This window comes from Balaenoptera borealis (genome assembly GCF_965194805.1).
Source record: "Balaenoptera borealis genome assembly, chromosome: X".
NCBI lineage: Eukaryota > Metazoa > Chordata > Mammalia > Artiodactyla > Balaenopteridae > Balaenoptera > Balaenoptera borealis.
In genome coordinates this window covers 34,921,253-34,932,186 of record NC_138881.1, presented here as the reverse complement: position 1 = coordinate 34,932,186, position 10,934 = coordinate 34,921,253, and the positions used below count along the sequence as shown (strand labels likewise).

Below are 10,934 nucleotides of genomic sequence, written 5' to 3'. Positions count from 1 at the left end.
GCATTTCCTGTATGAATACTATGCTTCAATAAAGAGCTCAGTAGCCAAGACATGGAAGCAACCTAAATGTCCATCGACAGATGAATAGATAAAAATGATGTGGGGCATATACACAATGGAATATTACTCAGTCACAAAAAAAGAATGAAACATTGCCATTTGCAGCAACATGGATGGACCTAGAGATTATCATAGTAAGTGAAGCAAGCCAGACAGAGAAAGGCAAATATCATATGATATCACTTATATGTGGAATCTGAAAAACAAGATACAAATCAACTTATTTACAAAACAGAAATAGACCCAGACATAGAAAACAAACTTATGGTTACCAAAGGGGAAGGTGGGGGAGGGATAAATTAAGAGGAGGGTATTAACATATACACACTGATATATATAAAATGAATAAACAACAAGGATCTACTGCATAGCACAGGGAAGTATACTCAATATTTTGTAATATCCTATAAGGGAAAAGAATCTGAAAAAGAACATATATATCTACACAGATATATATATATATATATATATATATATATATATATAACTAAATCACTTTGCTGTACACCTGAAACTAACACAACATTGTAAATCAACTATACTTCAATTGAAAAAAGAGAGCCCAAAAAATGATAGAGGACAATTTTGCTAAAAGAGACAGAAAGCCTCCCCACATAGACAGCCTACCTTTTTATTTTCCAGGAGGAAAATTATTTCAATGAAGACCAAAGCAGGTTTCTAACCCAGTGACCACCCTTAGGGTGGTCTGCTTCAAATGCCTTAGGGAGGTATTACGTTGATCTCTCAGAGATCTCCCCCTACTCGTCATATTCTGCCCTGCACTGCTTCCTGGAATGGTGTCTGTATTCCAAAGAATGGGGTCTAGGCCATTTACTCTGAAATTGGAAGACAGTTAAGAGAGGCCTTCATTAACCACCAGAATAAAATGTCTCTGTTTGCTTCATCCATGTTTACCCAGGGCATGGACTGATGATGGTGATGAGCAAGCAGGGCAGGAAAAGGCTGTGTTACATGGGGCCAGTCAGCGCCAAAGCAGCAGGAGCCCCTGGCAGGCAAAGGGCTGCCTTTGGCAGCTCCTCCAGTGCCCGTCCGTTTTGCTGGAGTTTCCCGCCACCCCTTCTTCAACACAATGAGCCAGCGACCTCAAAGAAACCAACAATCTAACTTCCAATAACCTTGTCAACTTATTTCAATACACAACAGGGTCCCTGATGTGGAAAAATCAGATTCTCTAGGCCTCTTCAACATCTGTTTCTGGCAGTCGCAATGTGTTATCTTTTTTCATTGCAAAAAGCAGCTGGTGAGTCGTCATGCCATTTCATTTAAAAAAAAAAAAAGGCCAAGTAAAATAAATAATGTCTTCTGAGAGATTAGCTGTGACTTCACCAGAGAGGAGCTAAAGAAATACTCTCCCTTCACTACATGGAGGGCCTCTCTCCTCTGTTAGCATGAGGCTAGCAGGTCACACTTGAGAAAATGTAAATTTGTCACGAATTACCTCTGTCCTTTGCTTATGGGCCTGGGGGTGAGAGATGTCCATTTATTCACTTGTTTGCCTCACAGACATTTATTGAACACCGGCTATGGGTCAAGCATTGTGCTAGGTGCTGAGGACATGGAAGTGAATTAGACAAAGATCCTCTTTTCTGGGAGATTAAAATCCCCCATAAAAGACCTACTTGGGACAGAACAAGGTGCTGTGCCAGGGCCATGCTCCTCCAACAGAACTTGGATCTTCTTTAGCACAGAAGCCTTCCTCCAGAAAAACATGCCACTCTCTCAGTCTCCCTACCACCCAATGCTCCCTGCTCACAGCTGTTGCTGCTCAAGATGCTTCTCAAGCTTTTCCCTCAAGACATACCTGTGGATGTAAACAAAGATGGAGCATATTTGCAATAGAAGGTCCTGGATGATCTGACCCCTGCCAACCTTTTTAACCTCATCATCTGTGACCTTCCCTCTTCCACCTCGCTCACTTTTCTGGGGTTACACTGGCCATCCCCCTGATCCTGAAACATGCCAGGCTCTTGACCACCTTAGGCTCTTCCTGCTAGCTGTCCCCCCAGCCTAGATTCTCTTACCCCAGATCTTCTCAAGACGCAGTTCAACAATGTCTTCTTGGTACTGAAATACCAGCTTAAATGCCACCACTCTGAGAGGACTTTCCTGACCATCACCTAAAATAGCTCCTACTCCATCACTCCCCATCACATTATCTTGGTGTTTTCTGGTCTGTAGATAAGTGTATTGCCTGTTTCCCTAGCCCCCATAGATTGTAAGTGCAGTAACATGGGGACCTCATCTGTCTAGTTCGCCACTATGTTCCCAGCACCTAGAACAGTGCCTGGTGCATAGTAGGCACTCCATACATATTTCCTGAACAATTTAATGAACAAAAGAATGAATGGCAAGCTATTAGAAAAAATATAAAAGTTCAACAATGGGAGATCTGTTAAATAATTATGGTATATCCCACAAATCCTAGTGTTTTACAAACTACAAATTATGATCTATATGTGGGTCATATAATCAATTAGAAAATCATGAAATAGTGTATTCTATCTATTCTATACTATTTCATTTTAATACGGAATAGAAAATATCAAAGTACACCATATACACTAATGGCAAGTATCAGGCAATTATATGTACGAGTGTGTGCACGTCTGTGTGTGTTTACTGAGTAGCAAGGTAAATGTACTTTTTACTATGGATCATGGTCAAAACATTTAGAAGTCACTGTTGTACAAGATTTATGATAAGTAAATATATTCTTAATAAATTAAATGGAAAAAAAGTGGGTTGCAAAAGAGTAAAGACAGTGTATGTATGTAAGATAAAATATTAAACTGAAACATTATTAGGTTAAAAAAAAAGCATAGATAGGCATAGAAAATGAACTGAAAAAAATATTAACCAAAATGTTGAGTAGATTTTTCTGGGCAATTTTATTATTTTCTTCTTTTTACATTCATTTTTGTTTTTTAACTTACCTACATTGAATATGTAATTTTTAAAATGTAAGTTATCTCTAGAAGATGCTGTATAATACTCTTTAGAAAAACAGGGTTTTCTTTAATAAAAGTACCTCAATGACAACGCCATAAATTATTGCAAATAAGCTTTTAAGTGCCTATAGAAAGCATAATTATGGCTGGGAGTTCTCTATACAAAGTGTTTCATCTCACATTATCTTGTCTCATCTCCATAATGATACAAGGGAGGCAAGGCACAGTCATCCTTATTTCACAGAAGAGGGAACTGAGGAACAGAGAGGTTAACTGACTTGCCCACAGTCACACTGTAATGTAGTGGTTAGCCTGGCGAAACACTGAGAGTTAATCCACTCCCTGCACTCCCTGACACTTCACCTATTATATAGCAACCTTGATACTTTATTGTGTTGTATGGGGTGTAATTACCTTCTTTTTATCCCTGTTGTGAAGAAATGAAGTTTCCTTCTTTCGTTCTTCTGTCCTTCTAAGTCCGCTGGGCTGCCAGCTCTAGAGAATGGCTCAGCCACTCCTTCAGCCATATTCCTGTCCCTGGAGCCACCAGGGTATTGCTATTTCTGTGTCTTCATTGTGGACACTATAATGTGGGTGTTAAGAGCTATCAGAGTTGGAATCCTAGTTGTGCCACTTACTAGCTCTGCAATCTTGGGCAAGTTGCTTAACTTCTCTGGGCTTTGATTTCCTCATCAGTAAAATGGAGACGATGATGATAATAATTGTTTTGACTTTATAGGGTTGTTATGCTGATGAAATGAGTTAATACATGTAAAGTACCTGGCTATCATCCAGCATTATGCTCAACGTACATTATTGCAAAGTATTCCTGTTATTCTTATTGTTATTATCACTATTATATAGTTTTGGAGGATACTGTGGCCAAACCACTTTCACACTGTGTCCTCTGATTCTCCTCATTTTCCTCCTCTCCCACCACCCAGAGTGGAATTTCCCCTATCACCCTCCTTGTATTGGCACTGATTTCAAAACTCTCCTTGGTATTTTATTCCAAGAAAGCTCCTGATGTATCCTTCTTGTGTTTGAAGCTGCAGCTTCCGGTGCTAGCTGTTTCCTATGTATATGTATATATGAGTCGCGCTGAGGGGGCAGAATCACCCAAGAAGAAAATTGATAGCTGTCCCTGCTACAGACATGTTCAGTCTGCCCCCCAGTATCTGTTATCCCCCTCTTCCAGCAAAGACCCAGATATGCTTGGACATAGATCCCTCCGTCAAGCCTAAGTCCAAATGGTCTGGGTGGGCTCAGCCTCTCACATCGGGGTGTAGAAAAGAGAAGGAGAGAGGGAGTCACTTGCTGAGAGCTCCTATCAAAGTCTCAAGCGTCCCTCTGACTGGACTAGCAAGATTTGGAACTGAGAAAATAATGGGAAGCCACTGCCAGTGCCCTGCTACCTTGTGAAATCTGAGAAGCAAGGCAATGGATGGAGAAGAGCGAGGCCGAGCCTCCGGATGGAGAGAAATGCATCTTGGTGACAGCACTGGAGCCTCTGAATCAAGCTTTACCTAAAGCCAGCCTCCACGCTGAACTTCTCCATCAGGTAAACCAGTGCGTTCTTGAATTTTCCCTTAAGACAGTTGGAGTTGGGTTTTTTGACACTTGGAAAGAGTTCTAGCTGACAAATTTTGCAGCAGAAATGTCCTCAGAACCATCAGTGAAAAACAGCTGAGATAGCCTAGAGGCGAGGGGAGCAAAACAAATGCCTGAGGAAAATTAAACATAAAACATGGCAAATCGGTATTATAGTCTTGAAGTCTCTCTGGGAAAATCCAACTCGAATGTCCTTTGTATGACTCCAGCTTCCATCTGCCTTCATTTCATTTGAAAATGCACCTCTTATTCAGTTTCTACAAGATTTTCCACCTGGGCCACTTGGACCCCAAGAAATACCAGGAGAACACCACTTTCAGCAAAAACGAGAAGCAAATGTGGTTGTAACAGAATGTAAAGCACGACAGAGTGGTTTACATGAAACACCCGAAGGCTACAGCATTAAGCTCCCGAAGAATTAACAGCTACCCGAGGCCAGTGGTGGGCCTGGAGGACAGCTAGGTTTACCACTTCATCTTAAGGGTCAAAGCCTTTTTAGTCCAAGCCTGTGCTCCTCAGAAAGGCTGGGTTGGCTGAGCTCACGACATTAAACCTATTGCCTACAAGTAGGGATCCGCGAGATTTGTATAGAGGACTGTAAGAAGCAACCTCACAAGAAAATGAGATCCCCATCATTGGAAGCACTTAAGCAGGGTCTGAATGGCCATCAACAAGGGGTACTGTGGAAAGAATTCCTGCCCCGGGAGTGTGTGTGTGTGTGTGTGTGTGTGTGTGTGTGTGTGTATGCAGATAACACACAGATTAGGAAAACAAGAGAGAGTGTAAAGTTGAGGGAGGAATAATTGGATTTTGTTGACTTTCGATTGGACCCTCTCCCACCCCCAAATCACACCCGTCCCCCACTTACATGCCACATGGTTGTGTTACTTCTCAGAGAGGCGGCACTTAGTCCCAGAATCATTTTCATTTCCCCTCACCTCTGACGTGCAGAGAAGTCGCCCTTGCTCCAAGCTGTACACTTCCATTCTTGAGGGTAGCTGGAAGACCAAACTGGCAGCTGTCTGGAAGAAAATGCAAGTCACCAGGGGCGGGAAAAAGAGGAGAGCTGGGACAGCAGGCCCAGCCTGCTGCTTTTTTGCCTTTTGCTACTTCCCAAGCCACCCCCTAGGCTGCCTTGTTGGCAGGTGTGAACTGGAAAAGGCTGCTGGTGGTGCAAAGTGAAGATCAGTCACAGGCCGTTGTGCAGGAAGCTCACGTGCCCAGCCAGGTGGCCTGACAATGGGATTTCCTGGCTCGAAAGCTTTGCTGCAACAGCGATCTCCTATCAATGAAAGAGCAGAGAAACGCCGGGCTTGGGACTGCTTTCAGGGCCCAACACTTGAAATCCCAGAGAATTTGGTGTGATAAGACACGTGCATTGCCCAGAGAGTTCAAAAGAGGGGCTGTCTGTAGAGGTGAGCGTCGGATGCGGTTGTATTGCACAGTCCGAAAAGCAAGATGATGCCCACGTCTGAAGTCTGCTTTGGGGGCCAGAATTCAACGTAAGGCCACTTCGGTCTCTTCTGAGTGTTGAATAGAGGTAAGGAAAGTAGCAGGAGGAGAGGCAGAGAGTGGAGAACTGAGGGGTTAGGCAGTTCTCAGACAAGAGTGGAAAATTTTCCACAGTTTAGGTGCATTTCTGTAAATGAGAAATTTCTCCTCCTCCTCCTAGTGAACACAGGCAGAATCCCTCCTCCCCAGACTTCAGCCTGGGAGGGGTTTTTAATCATTAGCTCCAGTTTGATAATAAATCACAAACTCACCTTTGATTTTTCGAGATAGAAGTTGGGGACTGGTGTGTGTGTGTGTGTGTGTGTGTGTGTGTGTGGTGTGTGTGTGTGTGTGTGTGTGCGCGCGCGTGCGCGTAGTGGAGGGTGTGAAAAGAAAATATTCCATTAATTCCCCAAATATATCTTAAAAGCGGTCTCATTAAACCTTATGACTAAAAGGCATTTAATTAGCAAACCCTTCCTCAGAGGCTTACAGCTTCCACAGTGAGATATGTGAGAGAGACCCCGACAGCAGTGTCCAGGTGGGTTTCGGTGCTCTGTCCAGGGATGTCAGGCAGTGTGTTAGATTTCAGAAGCTATGCATGGAATTTAACAAAAAGGATATTGCTTACATCTCTAACTCCAAACTCAAGCTAGATCAAAGAAAGCCAAGGCCAAACGATTACCCTGAATTTGGCGGACAACAGAGATTGAGGAATGGCTAGAGAGAAATCTTTTTTAAAAAAAGGTTTCTTCCTTTATTCAGATAACACAGCCTAAATGGATATTTTCCCATTATCACATAATTATAGCTATACAGACTTCATCTTAGTAACAGGTCTTTTAAAAATTCTTTCACATGAGCTCAAAAGTTCATTTTTAGTGGCTTTTTTTTCACTAGCCTTTAAATTGATGGTTTTTGATTAAGACAGATTTATTGTAATTGCATTTGGAATTGTTAGAATGTTTTATTTTGTAACTATAGTTACATTCAATACACTGTGCTTAACTAATAGATATTGCATCATTCCTCTGTATTCTGTTTCGTGCCTATTTTCTCTCCAACACAGGACTCTACCCATGAAACAAAACAGATACTTCTAAATTATATTAATGACAGTCCTGACTTTATGTAAATAGACAGAAGAGGCGGTCAAGATCCTTATAACTGGAGCCATATCTTATACTTTGGTGGGTTCCCAGTACCCATTACATTCCTCGCTACAGAGCTGATGCCTAATAAATATTTGTTAAATTGAGTGCAGGGGATTTCATGAGCTCCAAGCCACTTACGAGTCACCAGCATATGTACAGCTAATTGACAGCCATGACCTGGGATATAAATTGAACAAGGCCACGTAGGGACTGTGACACCACCTTCTTTCCATATCAAGATTTCTCCAAGTGTGGCCTGCCAACCACCAACATCAGAATCACCAGGGCGTTTGCTAAAAATTCAGACTACTGGGCCTCCCTGTTGACAAATAAGAATTTCGGGGGTGGAACCCAGGGTGCTGAGTGCTAAATTGGAGGACCTGTGCTCTACACCGTGCATTGGGCAGGCGCTTTTGAGAAAATGTTACTTCTGTTACGAGCTTGAATCCCCAAAAGAGTGAATCTCATTGAATCAAACACGCTGTGAGTTGCCGGACGCAGGGTGATTTTGTGAGACACCCTGAGAGGAAAAATAAAGCTGCCAACCACACTCTTTCTACCTTACTGGCTGTAAGAGGCACCCTTACTTCGTGGGGGGGGAGGGGAGACGTCTTAAAATTGCTAAAACATGGAAACTGCCCCCTGCAAACTCCCCAAAGTTTATTCGCGTCTTACCTGTAGCCGAGGGTCGCTGTGAATGCGTGTGCGCATGCCCGCGCGCAAGTGGGCGGTGCCTGGATAGGTTCGGCTCCACGTCAGTGCGGCCCTTGGGCGCTTATTCTTATTAATTGGTTCTGATTTTTTTGGTTTGTTTTCTAAGGAACTGTAATAAACAAATGTTAGGATACCCAATGCCAAATAAAGATGTATTTATTTAAAAAAAAAAAAGGGAGAACGAACTTGAGGAGAGGCCAAAGGAAGGCTTGATTTAAGGATGGACAAATAGCTCCTATAAGGACATCCTAAAGGAAATTCCCTAAATAGAAGGCCTCAAAGTTTAGGAGTCTCCAAGCACACAAAGGAATGCAGCTTTCAGGAGAGAGCGAAGCAGATGTGCCTCTGTAACTTTGTGTCTCCAGAAGACAAGCAGGGCGTGCTGTGCTGGCAAACCTCAGATGAACCCTCACCCCATCACGAGCAGGCTCGCCCCTAACATCTGCAGAACTGAGCCAATAATACAAAGGGGGGCCCACATACCGTATGCCTGAATGTTGGAAAGTTATATATCAAGCTAACAAATGTTTAAATGAAACAGCTTCTTTCCTCTTATCTTGACAAATAAACTGTCATAACAACTTGGAAGGCCAGGTGTGAATTTAGAATTTGGGCTTCACTGGAGTTCCACACTGGAATTCGGAGGAGCAGAGAGAGCTGGCACTCGACCACCTCCTCCATTTCCCACCCACAGAGCCATCCCGCACTGAGTGGCCAGGCTTCTTCCACAGACCTCCCTGCTTCCACCCTCCAAGCAGCCACATCTGGCTGCATCTCAGGCCCAGGGGAATGCATACTGGCTGTGCAATCAGCCCAGTGTAGGCCTTGGAAGCAGACTCACGACTTTTGGGTAGGGAATTTAGGGATCCAGGAACGCAGAGAGTGTTCTAGAAGGAGGGCAAGTTCTGAGTGGGCACATCCCCTTGGACTTTCAGAATCTTGCTTGGTGGGGAGGGGCATGGCCAAAGGAGAGGACCTCTAAGACAATGCTTCTCAAACATTAATGTGCACCTGAATCAACAGGGGAGCTGGTAAAATGTAGATTCTGATTCCTTAAGTCTGGAGTGGTCCTCGAGTCTCCATTTCTAACAAGCTCCCAGATGCTGCTGCTGATGCTTATTCATGGACCACACTTTCAGTAGCAAGGGTCTAAAGCCCCAGAACCCAGGGCAGATATCCCTTTAGCTCTGGTCTAAGGATGGACGGTACTTCCCATACCTCTAGGACCAAGAGATGTTTAATGAACTCTTGCTCAATTATTTGGGTTGCTTGATAAAAGAGAGGGGAGGGGAGGAGGGAGGGAGGGAGGAAAGAAGGAGATGAGGGATAAAGCGAGGAAAGGTGGAGGAGGGAAGGAGGGGAGAAGGGAAAGAGGAAGCTCTTTCTCCTAGAACTAGGCATCATTGGTGTGAAGTAAGCATCAGTTTGCATTCACTGTGACCTACTTGATACCACCAAACTTTCATACACTTATTTTTTCCTCTTTTCCCCTCTATGTTTGCCCTCTGGTTTTCTAAGTCCTCCAAGGACAGCGAGTGACCAAATACTTTAGCTCTTTTCTTTGCACTAACTCACTTTCAACAAAGCCTAGACTGAAACCCAAGTATCCTGGCTCACAGTCCTGGATCCTCCCCCATCACCACTGTGCCTGCTCAATAGAGGAAACGGTAATTTGGAGAGGCTGTGAATCTTCTGGAAATTTCCATATCACTGAAGATTCAGAAAGTCAGTTCGCATTCCCTCTGTACCCGTTAGTTATTAAATCATAAACTTTAATTTAAGGCATTTTAAAGGGCCCAAAGGAATTTTAATTTGATGTGAATGACTTTCAAATCTGAATAAAAATCAGATCATATAAAACTGCAATCTCTATTACTTTTAAATAATAGAACAAGTTTAAAAATAATCAACAGCCAATGTAAGACTCCTGTATAATTCAATGGAAACCTTATCTTCTGGACTAATGAAAGAGGCAGTGAGGGAAGTAATTCCAAATCATTTGTATGTGACTTTGCATAAGATGGACACTCCTACTTCTGTGTTAAGCCAAGTGTCTGTTTAAATTAATGACATTCTTTAAGGAAAGGATGGCTGTGATTGGATAGTCCAGGCAATTCTTGGGAGGCATCAGCCTATGGCTTTTAGCACTGAAATCCAAACCAAGAGGTGAATTGTTCATGAAGCTCCTCGGAAGGCAACCCCCTTGTTAAAATAAATGGTTTGCTGTATAGACATGTCAGAAGGCATTACCCTAGACCTGCTCTGAGAGTAAACAGGGGGTGACCACCCATGGAGGAGAGTTTAGGGTGCTTGGGGGAGGGGAAGAGCTGTCCCCTATGTAAACATCTTTGTCCCACTACCTATCACAGTGGTGTCAAACACACAGACGCCATTGCTGCCACACACCCTGGCATAGTTCATCAGAGCAAAGCACCTCTCCCACTCAAAACACCCCAGAGCACCAGAAAGAGGGAGCCATCGGATCCAGAGAGTGAGTGAGCTCAACCCACATGAAGCTCGTTCACGTGGGAAGGGGCACCCACTACCTTGGGCTCGCAGGCTGGAAGAGTGGCTTCCAAATGTGAGCGGGCATCAGAATCACCTGTCAGGTTTGTGAAAACACAGATGAAAAGCAACCCCCAGGCTTTCTCATTCAGCAGGTCTGGAGTGAGGCTTGAGAATCTGCATCTCTCACAAGTTCCTAGGTGATCCTTCTGCGGCTGCTGGGGGAACCACATGCTGAGAAGCATTAGACCATTGAAATCTGACTGCATGTGGTAGCATCTCCTCCTGCACTTTATCTTGACTGGCAAAATTTGACAGCTACAGACTAGCCCTCTGCTTCTTGAGGATCCTGACAGGTGCCCCAAATTCCACCATTAGCAATCTGCTCCTTTGGACTCAAGAATGGTCTCCCATTAAAGAGGTCACTGTT

The 10,934-nt window shown here is 43.6% G+C and overlaps 1 long non-coding RNA gene across 2 annotated transcripts; it reads right to left on the bottom strand.

The window, feature by feature from the left end:
- Positions 1-2,950: 2,950 nt before the first annotated feature.
- Positions 2,951-7,982, bottom strand: LOC309621199. 2 transcript variants are annotated; one of them, XR_014239812.1, is made up of 3 exons: positions 7,961-7,982; positions 5,509-5,662; positions 2,951-4,725 (listed from the first exon to the last, which is right to left on the bottom strand). It is a non-coding gene; the product is annotated as an uncharacterized lncRNA (long non-coding RNA). The 2 variants fall into 2 exon arrangements; XR_014239813.1 differs by lacking the exon at positions 7,961-7,982 and having other exon boundaries at positions 5,509-6,462.
- Between the last annotated feature and the right edge of the window lie 2,952 nt (positions 7,983-10,934).